Source organism: Gouania willdenowi, chromosome 1, assembly GCF_900634775.1.
Source record: "Gouania willdenowi chromosome 1, fGouWil2.1, whole genome shotgun sequence".
In the NCBI taxonomy this organism is placed as follows: Eukaryota; Metazoa; Chordata; class Actinopteri; order Blenniiformes; family Gobiesocidae; genus Gouania; species Gouania willdenowi.
Genome location: NC_041044.1, coordinates 10,485,512 through 10,506,053, shown reverse-complemented (window position 1 = coordinate 10,506,053; position 20,542 = coordinate 10,485,512). Strand labels below are relative to the sequence as shown.

The 20,542-nt window shown below is 39.6% G+C and overlaps 1 protein-coding gene across 3 annotated transcripts in view; it reads left to right on the top strand.

Annotated features, from left to right (window-relative positions):
- LOC114462582 (malate dehydrogenase, cytoplasmic-like) overlaps nt 1-20,542 on the top strand; it is a 174,569-nt gene that overhangs the window by 37,247 nt on the left and 116,780 nt on the right. The gene's annotated exons all lie outside the window — the stretch shown is intronic.

Here is a 20,542-nt window from a genome sequence, read left to right as displayed (position 1 = left end):
ATGTGGAAGGAAGCTGATTTTTTCACCCAGCAACAAGCAGTTAAACCAAAACGAACAACTCATGGACCATCAATTAAAGCTCAGGATGGGACACATGTAACGCAAAACTCCCTTCACAGGCATGAAGAACAGACTTATAGGCAAGAAGGTTTACAAACGTATGTTCACAATACACCGCCTGTATTTAATCCTTATAACCAAAGTGATATCTGTGACATAATTCAGAGACAAAATGACATTACCGCTCTTCTGGTTCAGCAAAATCTCTCTTCGACCCTGCCATCAAGAGATATCCCTGTTTATGATGGAGATCCTCTGCTGTACGAAACTTTTATCAGGGCATTTGAGAGAGGAGTGGAACAAAACACTCAAGACCACAGTGATTGCTTGCATTTCCTAGGACAATACACAAAGGGGAATGCAAAAGACTTAGTCCACAGCTGCCAACATATGCCTCCAGCTCAAGGCTATCAAAGAGCAAAACATCTTCTCAAAGAACATTTTGGGAATGAATATAAAATCGCCACTGCATATATGGACAAAGCATTTGCCTGGTCAGCAATCAAATCGGAGGATTTAAAAACATTACAAGCATTCTCATTGTTTCTCAGAGGTTGTTGTAACGCAATGACACATCTCACCTATATGGAAGAAATGAATGTTGTTTCCAATATGAAGACCATACTTCTGAAACTGCCTTATAAGCTGAGAGACAAGTGGAGGAATAGAGCATGTCAACTACAAGACCAGCATGGACATCGAGCTATATTTTCTGACCTGGTAGACTTCATAGAGAGAGAAGTGAAGGTACTGTCAGATCCACTTTTTGGAAACATCCAGGATCCTAAGCCAGTTGTAACCGTGAAAAGCTCAACTTCATTTAAACCAAGAGGAAAGTCAGGACCAAGAGGAAGCAGTTTTGCAACAACGGCAACACCTATAGAACCATAAGAACAAGAAAATGTGACAACAAATGGAAAGGAAAGAAATGTATCAAACTCCAAATATCAATATTGTTTGTGTTGTAATAGGAGTGGTCACACATTGGTGCAGTGTCCACAGATGAAGAAGAAAATTCACAGAGAAAAAATAGACTTCCTAAAGGGAAAGGGAATCTGTTTTGGGTGTTTGAAAATAGGACACATGAGCAAAGACTGCAAGAGTCGATTGACGTGTGATGTGTGCAAGCAAAATCATCCAGAAATACTTCACATTGAACAAAAGTACAAAGAAAAGAAACTTGAACTTTCTGAAATGAATGAGAAACCAACTGCGGGCACTGCTGTTCTCTCACCTCATACATGTGGGCATATTGGGGCCGGTGATGAAAATTGCATCTTCTCCATTGTACCAGTACAAGTAAAAAGCCAAAAAGGAGATACAGTGCTACAAACATACGCATTTTTGGATAATGGAAGTACATCTACGTTTTGCACAGAAAGCTTAATGAGAAGACTAAATATAACAGGAAAAAGAACCAATATTCTTTTGCAGACCATGAACCAAGTAAAACAGATTACCAGTCATCATATCTCAGGTTTGGAAATATCTAGTCTGGAAAAGGACAATTTCATTCTATTACCCGATGTGTTCACACATAAGACTATGCCTGTTTCCCAGCTCTGCATCCCCAGACAAAAAGACCTCATAAAATGGCCTCATTTGAAGGATATCAAAATTCACGAAATAGACTCTGGCATAGACCTTCTTATTGGGAGAAATAATTCAAAGTTATCAGAACCTTGGGAGCTGGTCAACAGCAAAGGAGATGGACCATATGCAGCAAGGACCTTACTAGGGTGGGTCATCTACGGTCCGCTGAGAGGAGACAACATCATTAGAGATCCAAATGGTGCTGCTGCTGCTGCTGTCAATCGAATATCCATTGTGAACCTCGAGGAGTTGTTAATCAAACAGTACAATCATGACTTTAGTGAAAACGGCAAGGTGGAAAAGGAAATGCAAGTCTTTAAAGCAACACTCCACGGACAGTATTTATGTCCTGAAGATCTTGTCCAAGCAGAAAAAGCAGTCATTTCTTTCAGTCAAAAACAAAAATTTAAAGAAAAACTCTCTGTACTAGAATCTGGTAAAAATTATGTCAAAAGATGCAGTAATTTGTACAAACTGGATCCTGTGCTGGATAATGGACTTTTAAGAGTAGGTGGTCGACTAAACAAACTAGCGATGCCTGAAGAGTCAAAGAATCCAATTATTCTCACAAAAGACCTTCACATATCCACACTGTTGTTGAGACACATTCTTAAACAACTCGGACATGGGGGAAGAAATCATTTGCTGGCTCGCCTTCGCAAAAAATACTGGATTATCAAAGCAAACTCTGCTGCAAGAAAAGTCATAACAGACTGTGTGATATGTAAACGACAGCGAGGAAGAATTGGAGAACAAAAAATGACAGATTTGCCCCTAGAGAGGATTCTGCCAGATAGGCCTCCATTCACAAATGTAGGAGTTGACTACTTTGGTCCTATAGAAATTAAAAGAGGACGAAGTCTCTTTAAAAGATATGGTGTAATCTTCACCTGCATGGCAAGCAGGGCAGTACACCTTGAAGTTGCACATACACTTGACACAGATTCCTGCATCCATGCGTTACGAAGATTCATCTGTCGACGAGGTCAAGTTTCAACATTAAGATCAGACAATGGCACTAATTTTATTGGAGCAGAAAGAGAATTGAGGGAAGCACTAACTGGCTTGAACCAAGACAAAATCCATAGTGCTATGCTTCAGCGTGGGATAAGGTGGTACTTTAATCCTCCAGCAGGATCCCATCACGGCGGTGTTTGGGAAAGACTGATCCGAATGGTTCGACATGTAATGCGTTCCGTTCTGAATCAACAAGTTCTTGATGAGGAAGGACTGCAAACTTTCATTTGTGAAGTGGAAGCAATATTAAATGATAGACCCATAACCAAAATTTCAGATGATCCAATGGACCTGGAAGCACTTACTCCAAATCATCTTCTTCTGTTGAAAACCAAGCCACTACTACCACCTGGACTCTTCGTAAAGCAGGATCTATACATTAAACGCAGATGGAGGCAGGTGCAGTATATGACAGATCTCTTCTGGAAACGGTGGATACAGGAATACTTGCCATTAATCCAAGAAAGACAACGATGGCCTAAGGAAAAAAGAAGCTTTCTTCCAGGTGACATTGTTGTGGTGGTTGATTCCACTGCCCCACGAGGTTCCTGGTTACTGGGCAGAATCCTGGAGACTAAACCAGATGCGCAAGGTCTGGTGCGCACAGTTAGAATACAGACAAAGAGCAACATATTGGAAAGACCAATAACAAAGATATGTCTGCTCCAAGAAAATACAACAGCAAGGACTGGTGGTAAAGACCAGATCCCAACAGGTGCTATGTTCTAGAACCTCTGGCCCTAAAAATGAAAAGACTAGATTTCATGCCACCACATACATAAAAAAAAAGAGAAAAAAAATGTACTGTTTATAGCTCCTTTAACTTTTGTTGGTCTAATTGTTTATTTATTTACTTAAAACAATTAGGGGCCGGTGTGTAGGAGTCATTTTGTGTTTATTGTTGGCATGATATTTAGTTGTGGATATGTCTTATATATTAGTTTCCACTAGGGACACCAAAGGGCACTGGGGTGTGTGTATATAAGGGCATAGGTGACAGGAAGGGGTGTAACAGGTAGGGGGAGCACATACAGTTCTCACCAGACAGGCATTCATGGTGAAACTCAGCACTCAGACAAACAGCTGGAAAGGTGTGTGTTGTTCTCCTTTTGACTTATCAAACATTACAAATAAACCCAACTCAACTACAATAACGGCTGGAACATCATTGATTGCATCTGCGTAAGACTTCACTCCTACCTGTGTGATAATGGCAATCATTGGAACAGTGGAACAAAATCTGGAAAATTGCCATTACATATATGATAAACACGTAAAAATTGTGCATGTATTTGTGAATATTTTTTAGACAAATCTCTCCCCATAAAATAGATGTTTTTTTTTAGCTTGTGTTGGTTAAATCTGCTTTATAAAGCACCACCAGAAAATTACACTATTTTTTACTGAATAGTTCATTTGTGCATTACCTCTGTGAACTACAATTGTTTAAAAGGATGTGTTCATTATTACAATTTTAGTATTGTTTTGTTAAATCTAGAAGTTTCACAAATGAATGTCAATAGTAAAACATTTTAGTCATAAGTATTTAAATTAAAAAGAATACTTGATGAGCCCACCCACCACTATCTATCTATCTTTTATCTGTATCTTGTTTTTGTGCAATACTTTACTCTAATAATATTAATAATATGTATTTTGAACCTGTTAATAAGATATTTAAATTAGCTTTTATTTACTTGTTTGTGTTCTTTTATATGTGTATGTGAAACCCTTTTATCAAAATTAAATAAAATGTCAAAAAAGTAATTTTGCTCAGGTTTTCTCCCTATGTAAAGCGTCTTTGTGGATATGGTTAAGACCACTATGCAAGTGTTCTGGCCGAGGGCGCCAGAGAGGCTAGGGTCGGCACTGAGAGCATTAAAATAGGACATTTGCCCCATATTAAATTGTCTTCACTCTGTAAGGGGCGCTAATGTGCCAATGCCCGTTTTTCCACATTGAGCTGGTTTAGGTTCGGGAGTTTAACAACTGAGTCACATTTGACGCAAATCCAACTTCGTATGTGCAAATGGGAGCATTTTTTTTAAAGAAAAATATTAGGCCAACATTCACGGCTCTGCCCTGCAAACACCATAAAAGTTATCAAAAATCCATGGCTAACTTTTGGTGTCCCACTCCTCGAGATGATCTCAAGCAACTCTGAGCCCTGTCGGTGAAACGCCCTAAGAGAAGTGTGTTAAAATAGGACATTTGTCCCATATTAAATTCTCTTCACTCTGTAGGGGGCGCCAACGTGTCAATGTCCGTTTTTCCACATTGAGCTGGTTTAGGGTCGGGAGTTTAACAACTGATTCACATTTGACGCAAATCAGAGTTTGTATGTGCAAAAATTTAATTTTTTTGTCATTTTTGCCCAAAATCCACGGCCCCGCCCTGCAAACACCGTAAAAGTTATCAAAATTTAATGGATTGCTTTTGTGTCCCACTTCTCTAGATGATCTCCTGGGATTTTGAACCCTGTCAATGAAAGGCCCTAGGAGAAATACGTTAAAATACGTAAGCGAAAATAGCAATTTTGCAATTTTCAATTTTCAATTCAAGATTCTGGACTTCCAGTGTGTTTTATAGGCGTGGTCTCAATAATATTTTCTACTTGTCTTATCATGGTCTATTTCTGTGTCAGTTTTCATGATTCTATGATGAATTAATTTTTTTGGCAATTCTTATCTCATAATGCATTTTTGGCGTACTTGGAGGCTCTGGCGCGTCAGATTTTTGCAAATCGGAAATTAGAAAAGCACGCAATTGAATTTTGTTTTAATTTTTGAGACTCTACATAATGGTTCAGTGGGTGAATAGTGAGTTGTTCCAACTCCGGGAAACAAAGAAGAAAGAAAGAAAAAAAATAGTATTCCAGCCCAATAAGAATGTTTCCCCCTTTTTGAGTACCATGAACTGTAAATTTTTGGAAACTGCAGGGGCATGCTTACGACATGACAAGGTCCCTGGTCACGTGGCGTTCGCATAAGCTTCGCCACTTCCCTCGTAGTGTGGCCACTAACATCCGTATTTTGTTTGATTCGACTTTGAACATACCGGAAGAGACTTTTTTTTTTTAAACAAGAAGTGATGATGAATTACATGTTTACATTTTAAAACAATGAATTATTAACTTTTCACTATTATTATTATTATTATTATTATTATTATTATTATTATTAATAATAATAATAATCGTTCATATTTGAATATATTTCCACACCTTGAGGCTAAAGTGTAATTTAAAACAGTGAATGTGTAGCACTCTTGCTCCCTGTCATTTTTGGGCAAGGCCCTGGGACTCTTTATTAAATGATATTGAATTTCTAATTAGCCTATCCCAACAACAGAGAGAATAAAATTAAAAAAATAATAACAGGAAAAATAAATGCCAAATAAGAATTTCACCACAAATAATAAATACTAGAAGTAGGGATTAATAATTCTTAATATCAAATTTTCTTTCCTTTTGAATTTACCAAACATAAAAAATCACAGTTTAGGCAATCAAGATTTAGGTAAGGTACAGAAAACACTCACAATATGTGGGCCCATTGTAACAAACTAAAAGAAAATAAACCCCAAAAAAGCATATAAAAATAAAAAAGTTCAGGCCTGTATTTCAGGGGGATCTCCTCCCCTCACTTCCAGGAAAATGATGGATCTCCATCAGGCTCTTCACGTGGTGTTAGCTCCTCCAACGGTGAAAATCCTCTCTCCTCTCTTCGACAGCAGCAGTCCACTTTACACAGCACCAGACTAGATTCTCCTCTTGATTTCCGAGCAGGACAGGTTAATGGCTGATTGACGGCGTAGCACTGATTCACTCTGCTGGACCAGCAAAGCTAAATACTAACAGGCTAATATCCGTCCGTCCGTAAAGTACAACGCCCACGAACTCACACACAGAATTAGATCATTAGACTGCGTCGGGTTGTCGATCTCACTTCCTCTTTGGTGTGGTTGGTACTCTCAAACATGAAGCCTGAACATGGAGTTCCTTTTCTTTTCTCTCAGCTCTGTTTCCTTACTTTCGCTGTTGTTCTCCATTCTTCCTCCTCTCTCCGCACCCCCCGTGGCTGTTCTTTTCCTCCACAGCACCTCCTCTGGTCACTTTTTGTCACAACACATACTTTTAAAACCAAAAAAAACATATTCTTCGACTTATACAGTTTACATACAAAAATAAATATTCCTTCTAAAGAAACAGAAAAGAACAAATCTGCATTCAAATTTACAGTCATCTCTGTAAACAAATAACTTAATTAATCAGTGAACGTCTTCTAATATTTACTAACGCCCAAGCTGTTTTCCTACTGGGCTACATCCTCCCCCTGTTTAATTGTGTGAATGCCCTCATTCACCATTTTGAACTCTATATAGTTTCTCTCTTTTTTTTCTTGTACCATGTTGAATGTATCCCACAAAGTATTCCCTAACCAGTGTAGCTTGCTCATTGAGACTAGGATTATTTCTGGGGGTTCTTTTTTCGAAGTTCATCTAGACATGTGTTGTATGTTCTATGTGGTCAAAGTCTTCCTGCTCATGAATAGGAGGTCGCAACACTTTGGTTTGTCTTTTTCGTGGTTTTGCTTTTGTATTAGGGTTTTGAGGTAAGTTGATATCTCTCTCCACATTTGGCATCCGCACTAGTTGACTAGTTGACCCTTTATAGAGATGATCTCTATGAAGGGTTTTCATACCACCTTCTCCATTTTCTTGCCTTACCCGGTATACTGGTAAGTTGGGAAGTTTTTCAACCACTTCATAGGGGACATTACTTCAACGATTTTGAAGTTTGTGTTTCCCCTTGAGACCAAGGTTATTAAGTGACAATCTGTCACCTGCTCATAAAGGTTGTGGAACAACTCTCTTACCGTAGGACTTCTTGTTTCGCCGATGTGCCTTGTCAGCCACTGCTGAAGCCAGTTGAAAAGCTTTCTGCAGGTCTTCTTTTAACCCATCCACATACTTAACGTGGTGACCCACGGGATCTTCCATCAGGTGAAGTGCCAAAACTGAGATCCACTGGAAGTCTTGCTTCTCTTCCGAACATAGGAAAATAAGGAGAGAATCCCGTGGCATCACACTTGGTACTGTTGTATGCGTGTACCAAGTATGGAAAAAACAATGGAGCCGTCACGGCTCCATTGTTTTTATTTTATTGTGACTGAGGGTGCCTAACATAGAGAGAAGTTTACAATTAAACCTCTCAGGCTTGGGGTCACCTTGAGGGTGATAAGGGATGGTTCGTGACTTCCGTACTCCCATCATCTTTAGCATGTCTTTTATTAGCCGACTTTCAAAATCCCTCCCCTGGTCAGAGTGAATTCTAGCTGGTAGGCCATAATGGACAAACAATTTCTCCACCAGGATCTTAGCTACAGTGGGTGCTTTTTGGTCTCTTGATGGAAATGCTTGCATGTATCTTGTAAATTGATCTGTGATGACTAACACATTACTTATTCCTTTTGAATCTGGTTCTAATGAAAGAAAAATCAATAGACCAAATCCATGGGGCCATTGCTAAATATATGGAGCAGTAGAGCAGCTCTCTGACGTGGAGTTTTACAAATGATGCAAGCTCCACAATTCTTTATGTATCGCTCTACATCTGAAGCCATCTTGGGCCAATAGAAACGGGTTCTTACAAAGTCAACGGTTCTCTCAACACCTGAGTGCCCAGATTCATCATATAGGGATCTCAGCACAATACCTCTGAACTCCTCAGGAGAACAAGTTGATAAACGATGGAGTAAACCATCTTTCATTACCAATTTTCCCATCTCCTTTTTAAACATTGCCAATTCTGTGTCTGCCGCAATGTCAAGAGACCAGCAACCCAGCTTCAAAGCAAAAATTACTGATTGAATTACTGTGTCTTTGTTTTGAGCAGTTATGAGTTCTTGGCAGGACAGTTGACCCATGGTACAGACATCTAAGCAAGTGGGACAAGAACAGACCTCTGGACTGGCTCCTAGCTGATCTACATATCTGGGTGAGGTAGAGGTTGCATTCTGCAGTGCCACATGTTTACAGATAGACTGACTTCCGGCCAGTTGTATGGGCTCCCATTCTGCTGTCTCCTGTCTGGATAGTAAGTCTGCGTCAATGTCGTGTTGTCCTGGTCTGTATTGAAGTCAAAATTGTATGTGGACAAAGGCAGCCTCGCTTCCGTCAGTCTGCTCCAGGGCAGCTGTGGCTACAATAGTAGCTCACTACCACTAAGTGTGGAATGAAATAATAATCCCTTAATTTTGTAAAGCGACCTTGAGTGTCTATGATAAAGCGCTATATAAAATTGATGTATTTATTATTATTATTATTATTATTATTATTATTAATACATACCATGAATCTTGCTTCATATAAATAGTCATGAAATTTATTAACAAGCCACATGTAATACATAAGGCTTGTGAGAATCAGCGAAGGCCAACACTGGAGCATGGGTGAGGCAGTGAATGATCTTGTGAAAAGCATCTTTGCACTCTAGATCCCACCTCTCACCAAATGGCTCAGCCTCTTTGAAATAGGTGTTTATGTCTCTTGCTAATTTCTTTCCAAACTGATTTGAAGCATAGCCTTTTTTCAGATTGGTCAGGGGTCTGACAATAGATGAGTAATTTTCTACAAATCTACGGTAATAACCGCAGAACCTGAGAAAGGATCTCAAAGATTTCAAATCTGCAGACTGTGGCCAAGAAGCAGCCTCAATTTTAGCCGGATCGGTTGCTACCCCTACAGCTGAGACTATGTGCCTGATATATTTAGCGCGTGGTTGACAAAACTAACATTTATTGATGGAAACCTTCAGTCCAACATTGCGTAGTCTCCCACTGGAGGTTCATGTCTCCCACTGGATTTTCCATCAACAGCTGAATGGTTGCGGGGGCCCCAGTGGGCCCCCCCTGTGGCATCATTTCGAACTGATAAAACCCCAGTGGGCAGAAAAAAGCAGCCTTTTCTTTATCTTCCTCTTTCATTACGATCTGATAATACCCACTCCTTAAACCCAGCACAGTGAACCAGCAACTTCCAGAAAGCCAGTCTATAGCATCTTCAATTTGAGGCATAGTATACTGATCTGAAATGGTATGTCTATTTAGAGTGCGATAGTCAATGCACATCCTAACTTTTCCATTTTTCTTCCACGCAATCCGGGATACATAGGGGCTTCTAGACTCTTCTATAATACCTGCCACTACCAACTCTTGGATGTGTCGTCTGACATCAATGTCCGCTGGGGCGAGACGTCGCAATCGCTCACAGAAAGATTGGTCCTCTGAAAGCCTTATACTATGCTCAACACTCTTAGCTAACCCCACGTCCCATTCATGGAGTGAGAAAACATCAGCTCTCCGTGTTAATTTCTCTCTAAGTCCCACCTTCCAATTTTCTGGTATTGGAGAGTCACCAAACCTAATTTGGTTTGTATCAAATGGCTCTGTTGGTTTGTCGGCTTTGGGGATGTTGGTTACAACATTGGTAAAATAAAGATAACCTAGAATGGTTTGTTGTATATTATTTCCTCAGAAATGAATATGCAAAGAAAAATAATCTGCACATTTTTGTCTGAGTTTAACATTCAGTGTTAAAGGCGCTGCAGTATGTAAGTTATTTTTGGCATCATGTTTCAAAATCTATAATAACTTTTCAGCATATTGTGTTCCTCTTCTTTTCTTTTGTTTTCTAATTTAATTTCGACTGGTTTTCATGTTGGAACAACCATGTGGGTTAAGATAACTGTCTATTCTGATACACTTGAATGCATCATGCCTGAGGTACACCGAGAGTTAACGATTGTCTCCTTTAAAAGATGTCATTATGAATTGGTTAAAGGTGCTGCAGCGGGGAGCTTTTGTGACACTATTGTGCAGACCACTTTGGACTTGAATAAAACTTGCATTTGTTTACCTAACCAAACAATCTTAACTGAACGAATACACAGAGGACTGACATGGACAGATTTCAATTGTGAAACATGGAACGTACAATGTATTCGCATTGAAGCAGGTAATTTGAGAGGGACGACAGTAGGATTAAGGACTTTCTCGATCTCAAAAGGTCCAATGAAGCACGGAGCAAGTTTTCTAGAGTCAACTTTTAACAGAACGTCCTTAGCTGAAAGACATACCTTCTGACCAGGCTGGTAAGGAGGTGAAAGGTTGCAGTGTCAATCAGCAATTTACGATCAGCAGTGCAGTAAAGCGTCTTGGGCACTGCTCCAAATAACACCGCAACGATGGATGTGGTCTTTGACTGAAGGTACAGAAATATCATGCTCCTGTTGGGGAAACAGTGGGGGAAGAGAACACCCAAATTTTCTGGGGGCCGGGTAAAGAGACAGTGTGGCTCACCAGTGCCACCAAGGTCACTGGTAAACCCACCCTTTTGGCCGAGATGGCCAGGACACAAGGAAATGTCCTACTTGACCACAATCAATACACTCACTGTATTGTTCTTTGCTTTTCTGCAGGTGTTAATCTTGCATTGCTCAATTGCATATAGGTTCCCCCTCAGAAGAAACATGAGGTGACCTGAAAAGACTCAGAGAACACGCCTGGACTTTGAAGTGGAGCATTACGGGAGGTGGAAGAAGAGGAAATATGTCTGTTGGAACACTCCCGCCTACGCTCTCGAAGACAATTGTCAAGTTTAATGGCTGTGGAAACAAGGGAGTCCAAATCAGATGAATCTCATTTGAGAGCTAGTTTGTCTTTAGGTTGTTTAAGTCCATTAATAAACACCAATTAGAGTGCAGAGTCATCCCAGCTTGCCTCTGCAGCCAGTTTCCTAAATGGACTGTAACTTTGCATTCTGCCACACAATGTGAACCTTGGGCAATGGACAAGAGCCTTTTCAAAGCTTCCTTTCCTTTTACTGGATGGTCAAAAACCTTTTGTAATTCATGCTCAAAGGCCTCAAAATTGTTACGAAAAATAGGATCATTTTGCCACTTCGCAGTCTAATGTTTTGCCCTACAGCAAACCCATAACAAAATATATTTTGGATGCCCTAGTAGCATAGGTGGTAGGTTTCTGACTGAAGACTAATGAGCATTGAAGTAGGAAACCCCCACACTTACCCATGTCACCAGAGTAATGCTCAGGGTCAGAAACATGTACTTCCCTGAATTGCTGGACAGCAGATGGAGCAGCAGAAGGCTGGCAGTCAGAAGCAGCTGGTTGGACTGCCGAAGGGGATCCAGAGTGGTTGGTTGTGACCTGTTGTAGCATGGTGCTCTGAAGGTGAAGGTGAAGGTGAAGGTGGAGGTGGCGCTGACCTTAAGCTTTGCCTCTTCTATTATTTCCCAGTGAAAACCAGTCCCTTCATTCTCAGGGTCGTCTCTTCTCGTCTGATCCATACTCCAGGTTGAAAAGTAACCGGATGTTTGGTATGTGCTTAATTTCCTGTTTCACTGTATTTGCTCTGTGATTAGTTGATGCATCGTGTGGAAATTAATACATAGACTAAGTCAAACCATTCAGTTCCGCTGGCGTGGCGGAGATGTAACACAGCGGACGCTTATCCAGTGGAAATTGGGCTTAAAGGTGCAGTCTGCAACTCTCATAAAAGTGACTTTTTTCATATTTGCTAAAGCTGTCACTATGTAAGGACAGCTTTACATGAAACTAGTAGTTTGTATGAAAAAAAAACAGGCTCATTGAGTCCCCCCTGCTGCTCCTGCAGCCTTTGGCAGATTGCCAGAATGCAAAGCGACCGAGCAAAAAGAACTAATCAGAGCCAGGATTGTGTTTGATGGGCTGTCTGACAGCTGTTGCTCACAGGCCCGGCCTTTTTCCCGGGCTGGAGCTGCGTCTTTTTACAGTGTATGGTCTTGAGGAGTAGAAGATGGAATTGGTGATTTTTCTGCTTGAAAGGTAATTACTGCTGCTTATTTTACATTGTGTTTGATTTGTAATTGTTACACTAGAACTCTGTGGTGCATGTGTTGTTTGTGTGCACGCAGCAGCCTCCATTTGGGCTGCTGTAAGCGACACTGTGTTGTTGCTGCTGCTGCTGAGGTGTGTGCACATTGAGAGAGAGAAACGCTGCAGTGATGTGCTTTTAACGGTGCATGTTATATTACTGTAATGTTGCTGTCGGACTAACGTTAGCTTGTTAGCTCCTCTGAGGGAGGGACTTTGGAAAGTTTGGAGGCAGGGCAAGAGAGCAGCGGGGAGGGAAGGGGAGGGAGGGGTCTGTAAGTCACGGACTGCACCTTTAAGGCTGGGCGATATGATGTCAATATGTTTTCTCAAATTGGTGACACTGTTTGACTGTACTCTATGAATAATATTAAATGCTTGTATGATGTGATTTGTACTGTGTGATTCTAGAAATAAAAACAAGTAAAAAAATAAATAAAAGATATTCAGTAGTCTCTCGCCGTATCGCCGTTCACCTTTCTGGCTGTATTTTTTTACAGCGTATGAACGCGTATTGTGTTCTGCATCCTGATTGGCTCATGCTGCGTTCATCCACCAGTGACACATCCAACTCGGTGAGTTTCACTGCCTGCTGAAACGAGGAGCTGCGCTTCTTTGTCTTCTCTCAGAAACAAAATCCACCAGTAAAAAAAAGCCGGTGTGATTAGCGGCTAATGCTATCCTAGCTCAGTGCTACAGAGATAACTTTTACCTGCTACTACCACCTCCTCGCTGATTCTCCTCCACGCCAAATCCTTCCTAGTCCGGTCCCGGTTATAAATGCATGTCATACAGTTCCAGGTGTTACACACAGCTTCTACTCCATGGTTGAATGGGTGAACAGACCGGTGTCCGTGTTGACATGACATCATTGTCAATAAAGACTCAATGTCTGATCGCTAGCAGTGTGACTCTGAAGTGCTGTATGTCTGCAACATGTTTTAAAATCTATGACGGTTTGAACTTCGAGTGTTTAAACACGAGAGAAATGTTAATTCCTGTCTGAGAAAAGTGTATAAAGTGTATGGTGAGGGTTTTTAAAACCTTCAAACATGAATAATAATTGTAAAGAATAAAGCTGACTACTTTGCGAATTTTGCCTATTGCGGGTTATTTTTAGAACGTAATCCCTGCGATAAACAAGGGACTACTGTATCTCAATATAGGCGATGTTAATTTTCTATATTGCCAAAATCTAAAACTCGACGTATCTTGAATCACGATATATTGCCCAGCTCTAACCGAGAATGAAAACAGACATAATGAATCAAGTGACAACTAGAGCTGGGCGATATATCGAATATACTCGATATATCGCAGCTTGTAGTCTGAGCGGTGTTGAAAATGACCATACCGTTAAACTCGCGGACTTTTTTTTTTTTTTTTTTTTGAATTTTTTTTTTTTGAAATGTCATTGTTAGAGCCATATCATTATTATGTCAGTATTTTTTATGTTTAAATATTAATATGTTTGGAATAGGTAATTTTGAAATAGTTTTAAAGGTAATATTGTTTAAATATTGATTTATGTTGACGTTTTTAAATGATCAGAGTTTCTGTGCTCCATTGGTTTTGACTTGCTGCTGTAAACCTGGATTTCTACCGTAAAGTGTGGGTTAGTGTCGAAAAGTGAAGGAAAACACAGGCTGGTGAAGTCCATGCGGTCAAAGGACAGCAGTTTAGTGAAGCAGGACGAGGAGCAACAGTGTTTCTGACCGTAAAAACTGTTCAAACCGTCAACCTAAACAGTCAAAGTGGTCAGCATTGTCAGCGCCAGTGCCACCGTCAGTGACGTCATCGTCGTCATCACCGTCAATGACGTCATCGCCATCGGAAACGTCATTGTCGCGGTCGGACGTCAGTGTGGTCTTTACGTAAGGATTTATTATTTTTGGGACTTTGAGACTGAGCTTTAAATATAAGGACACTTTGATTTTGGAACTTTTATTTTAGTTTTTCTATTTTTTGTGGATTAAAGAGTCAGATTGATTCATCCTACGCTTGCCTCTTTTTTCTTCATTTTTTATTGGATTATGTTTGGAACAGACGAGTCAGAAAACTTCATGTCCTGCAAGGAAGTGGTAAAATTTTGTTTTTGTGTGTTGCCACTACAGTCATCTTAATGACAACATGCACAAAAGGGCACTATTTGTTTTAAAATATTGTAGTGGCATTATGTACAAAAAGTGCACTTTAATTTTGTGTTTTGAAATGCCATGTGAGTTGCATCCTGCACTAATGTCTTGTTTTGAAATGTCTCTGTGACAATTTTGCACAGAACGTGCACTTTCTGTTGACAATTTTATGTTTGAGCCACTCACTGTTTAATAAATACAGTTATGTCAACTTTGACTTAGTTGTGATATCCCCTTTTTTGCATGAAAGTTTAAAATTGGCATATATTAATGCAGTATGATCAAGAATGTTTTAATGTAGAATCATCATACTGGTGTGATTTTGTGCATCAAAGTGTTAATTCAAGGGTAATGCAAAATATCGAGATATATATCGTGTATCGTGACATGGCCTAAAAATATCGCGGTATTTATAAAAGGCCATATCGCCCAGCCCTAGTGACAACCTTGCATATCCAAGGTGGAGAGAGCACGGTATGTAGATATTGCTCAGACAACTTCAGCAAGAAATCAATGTTGTCTGTCTCTATTGCTCTTTAAAATAACTAGTACAGTGCCCGTCGGAAGTATGTATTCATGTGGGAGCATAAGGGGTATATTTTCGGGTGCAAAATGTAGGTGCAATTTTCCTGGTTAATTCTATGGGACATGTGCATGATAAATGTGGTGTTTTTTTTTTTTTTTTTTCGTTTGGTGTTTTTTTCTGTAATGTACAGTGCCCGTCGGAAGTATGCATTCATGTGGGATTATAAGTATTTAGTTTAGCGTATTTTGAGTCATTTTCATGTTTTTGTTGTCGTTTGGTGTATTTTTCTGTGTTGTCTTTTGTGTAATTTTTGTATAAATATTTAGTTTTGTGTATTTTGAGTCATTTTCATATTTTTTGTTGTTTAGTGTGTGTGTGCCTGCCTAACTTTCACTAAACGTATCTATTTTCAGTAGTTAGGTGTAGTGGCAGGTGTGTCGTGAGTGAAGCTGCAGTAATCATCAGGCGGGCTTCACTATGTAGTCACTACAATCACTACCACCCAATGGACGGGTGTCGTGACACAGACTGTAACCGGACTAAATGGTGGTCCGTTACACACGTAGACGGTGATCGATAGTGAAGCGCACCTGATCTCTGTGTGTGTGTGTGTGTGTGTGTGTGTGTGTGTGTGTGTGTGTGTGTGTGTGTGTGTGTGTGTGTGTGTGTGTGTGTGTGTGTGTGTGTGTGTGTGTGTGTGACTCTACCTTGGACTCTCATCTCCGTTGGTTCTCTCTCTCACACACTCGCGCAGCTTTCAACACAGCAGCCATTGCCGTCAATAACTTCCGGGTGAGGTCTGTCCGTTTTAAATAGTGAACGGTCAAACTAACATGAAAATAAACGTTTCGAAATGTCATCACCAAATAAGGAACAGTAAAAAAGTAGTTTTCCTCAAAAGAGAAAAGAGAAGTCCACGGGAGCTCATGCACGCACCGGAAGTGAGCTGTGTAGTGAAATAGATATAGATGGTGCGCTAGCGCCCCTCATACCCTGAGGTCAAAAGCTGAATAGGTTTCATTTCGGAGCCGTCCAGAAGTGAAATAAAATTAAAATAAACATTTTGAAATGACCAAATTACTCCAAAATAACAGATACACACACTCGGGGTATTTGGTACCGTTGGGTCCCGTCAGGCTTTGGTCGGATGTTCATCCTGTACTCATAGTATCAGCCTGCTAAACAGTTTATGCGCACACTAATATATATATATATATATTTTATTTTTTTTATTTTATGGGAGCATCATGCATGTAAGACGGATCTACAGTATCTCACTAACCCCTAAAGATCCACCTGGATTTCGGAAAAACGCCTGTCCAAGACGTTCCAAAATTGGAATGATAACTGTTTGAAGCCTTTGGTGCACATCCATGGGGATGGTCTTTTTTTAAAGATAACATGAACACTGTAGGTATCAGTACAACTGAGTTCTTGTCGTATGAACATGAGAAAAAGAAATGTCAGTTTTAGTGCTCGTGGTGCCACATTTGGCACCACGGACATCAAGGGTGTACTCACACTGGCAACCAGGACCGTTCCTAACTAGCTCTGTGCATGTGTGAAACCATGGGGGACCAATGTCTGGACTGCGTAGGTGTGAACTGCAGTTACCTCCCCAGGTAACGGCCCGATGGTCCCACTGCAGTGCAGTCAGAAGTGCTCGTTGCCCGATGAAGAGGTCAGAGTTGGCATTACCTGATATATACACACACATGGCACCACAGAGATCTGGCAGAGGACAACATGATTTGCTCAGCCCACAGCCAGCGGGACAGTAACGGAGTGTAGCAGCTCATCATTGGGTCTGGGTATTTCTGAGGGTAGAAATATACATATAAACACATATTACTGGTATATTAACCCATATAAACCAAAAAATATGGAAATGGGACATTGTACTGCTGCTAATGTATAAATAATTTATATATATATATACACAGTAGAACATCTATATGGTGTTTCAGTGTTCTGGGACACACACTCACAAACTCTGTAGAATCACAACAAACAAAGTGTCTTGAGGAGCACAGTGTAGTGTATTAATTTATTTATCTAAATGTAACCAGAAACGACATCACAAATACAAGCCCAAATAAATGTAATGCCTGAAAGAAAGGGTGATACTTTGTCAAACAAAAATCACTAAGCCAGAAATAAAGTGCAACCTTTTGCAAAATGTAACATGAACCTTAAAAACAAATCAACATTTAAACATTGGAGTGCAAGGATGGGAATATTATGACAGCAGAACCTGGAACATGACATGTTGCAACTTTTTTTTTTTTAATCTAATTTTAGTTCTCTTCTTAAGCCGTGTTGTGTTAGTGCACATGTGGCATTACCAATTTTGAGTATGTGGAGTTCCTGCACAACTATAATGAATTGCTCAAAAATCTACACGTGTCGTGTTCTCAATATACCAGTAATATGTTATACATTTGCAGCAGTAAAATGTCCGATTTCCATATTTTTTGCTTTATAATGGTTAATATACCAGTAATGTGTTCATATGCATGTTTATACCCTCAATCTTGGAATTCTGGGTTTTACTATAACTTCTCTGCAGACGAAAACCCTCCGCTGCACCTCAGCACTTTTCAACAACTCACCAATTTCACAATTTAATTACACTATTTCTACCTTTGTTTTTCTGTTTGCATGTTGTCTGCTTTGTATTTGATAAAATTGTTTCTCTAACAGTTGGTTAAATCTACACATTTATACTGTATATAATGCACATGCAGGATGATGTGTAACAATAATCAGTAAAATTAACTGTAAACACATTTTTTAGAACTAAATATAAGGATAAGCTGTGAACAGAAAGAAAGGAAGACGAGCCAGATAATTTTGATTATAAATACGATTCCTCAAAATAACAACCTTTGATATCTTTACTGTCACACAATATCTAAGCTTCCAGTGAATAATTTAGAAATTTAAAAAAAGTTAACTAATGGTGACAATGAGATCTCAATGTCACCATCAGTGAACTTTTTTTTATTCGTAAATTATTCACTGGAAGCTTCTCTGGTGGCGTGTGCAGTTGTTGTTGTTATTATTATTGTGTAGGGGAACAAAGGGTAATTAATATTCAAAAATATTAATTATTAATTTGAATATGTTGTTTCTGCACCGTTCTAGGAGAGGAGAAAAATTTGATTTAAACAAACTGTAATAAGATTTGGTTACTTTTACCCCCAGGTATGTAAAATAATCAGTAGTGAGTTTAAATGGCAGATTAGGGTATTCTTCAGCTTTCCTATTAATAGGGAAGTACTCACTTTTATTTATATTAAGTTTGTATCCTGATATACTCCCTAATTCTTTTAAAAGTTTAAGCACTGTGGGTACGGTTGAAATAGGGTTTGTGACATATACTAACAAATCGTACGCATAAAGTGAGACAGTATGCGTAGTGCCACCGCGTGTGATACCTTGTATATATTTATTGCACTTTAGGGCAAGGGAGAGTGGTTCTATCGCTAGGACAAAAAGCAACGGGCTCAATGGATCTCCTTGTTTTGTCCCCCTAAAGAGAGGGAAATAATCAGAGGAGACAGAGTTAGTATAGACGGAGGCAGTTGGGTCAGTGTAAATAAGCTTGATATGTTTAATAAAATTATGGCCAAATCCAAACCTATTAAGTGTACAGAAAAGATATTCCCACTCGACCCTATCAAACGCCTTTTCGGCGTCAAGCGAAATTACTGCTTCTGGGGATAAAGTGTGGGATTTTGTATAGATTATATTAAATAGTCGTCTCAAGTTAAAAAAGGACTGTCTGCCTTGAACAAACCCAGTCTGGTCATCCGAAATTATACATGGAAGAACATTTTCAAGACGGAGTGCCAAAATTTTGGAAAATATCTTGCCATCGCAATTTGTCAAATAATCGGTCTATATGATGAGCAGTCAAGTGGGTCCTTATTTTTCTTTAGTAACATTATTATAGATGCTTGCAGAAGTGTGGGGTGAAGGATTTCTTTATCCAGAGCCTCTGCATACACTGATAAAAGAAGAGATAATAGTTTATCTTTGAATTTTTTATAAAATTCTATCGGAAACCCATCCGGACCCGGGGCTTTTCCGCTCTGAAGGGACATTATTGCAGAGACTATTTCTTACAATGTGAGGTTTTGTTCTAGCCCCTCTTGAGAGTCAGCCTTTATTGTGGGAATATTTAAACTTGAGAAAAAAGCATCAAATTGACAATTATCTGGAGTAACATCGGAAGAGTATAGTTTATAGCTTGGTGATCCTCTGTTAGGGTGCCATCAAATGATCTAATCTGAGAAATAATATGAGACGCTGCTTTTTGGCGAAGTTGGTTGGCTAATAATTTGGAGGGTTTGTCCCCCTCTTCATAAAATCTACTATGAGACTTGGAGATCAGCTGTTCTGCTTGGGTTGTTGTTAAAAGATCAACTTCCGTTTGTAAACTTAGTCTTTCCTTTATCGGATCCGGGGTCGGAGAAACAGAAATAAGTCGATCCAAGGCCCTAAGTTTGGAGGAGATATGATCTATGTTTGCATGATTAGTTTTCCTAATATGTGCAGTTCGAGAAATAATCTGACCTCTGAGGTACGCTTTCAGTGTTTCCCACAAGGTTGAGGCTGAGATACCGTCTGTTGTATTTATATCCAAAAAAATATCTATTTGATCAGAGATGAATTGCACAAAGTCCGAATCAGCAAGCAGGAGTGGATCAAGCCGCCAAGTTCTTTTAGTTCTTGGAGATGGGAGCATTATATTCATACACACCGGAGCGTGGTCCGAGATCACAGTCGGATTATATTCACAACTTTTGATGGTGCTCAATAAACTGGGATCAACCAGAAAAAGTCAATTCTAGAAAACGATTTATGTACATTAGAACAAAAAGAGTACTCCCTTTTCTTAGGATTTTTAAACCGCCATGGATCTATGAGTTTATGAGCGTCTATAAATGCCTGGATTGTTTGTACTGATTTAGATGCCTTCAACACAGAGTGATCTAAAATTGAGTCCAACACAAGATTATAATCCCCTGAAAAAATCAGATGATGACTATCCAAACTGGGGATGGAACTTAACATATTTTTAAAAAAATGATCCATGTCAAAATTGGGCGCATATATATTAACTAGAATTAAATTAAGCCCCGAAAGTTTACCCACAACCATTACATATCGGCCATTTTGATCAGAAATAGTGTTAGATGCAATAAAGGGAATATATTTGTGGACCAGTATCGCTGTTCCTCTAGTTTTAAAATTGAACCTGCCCTACCCAG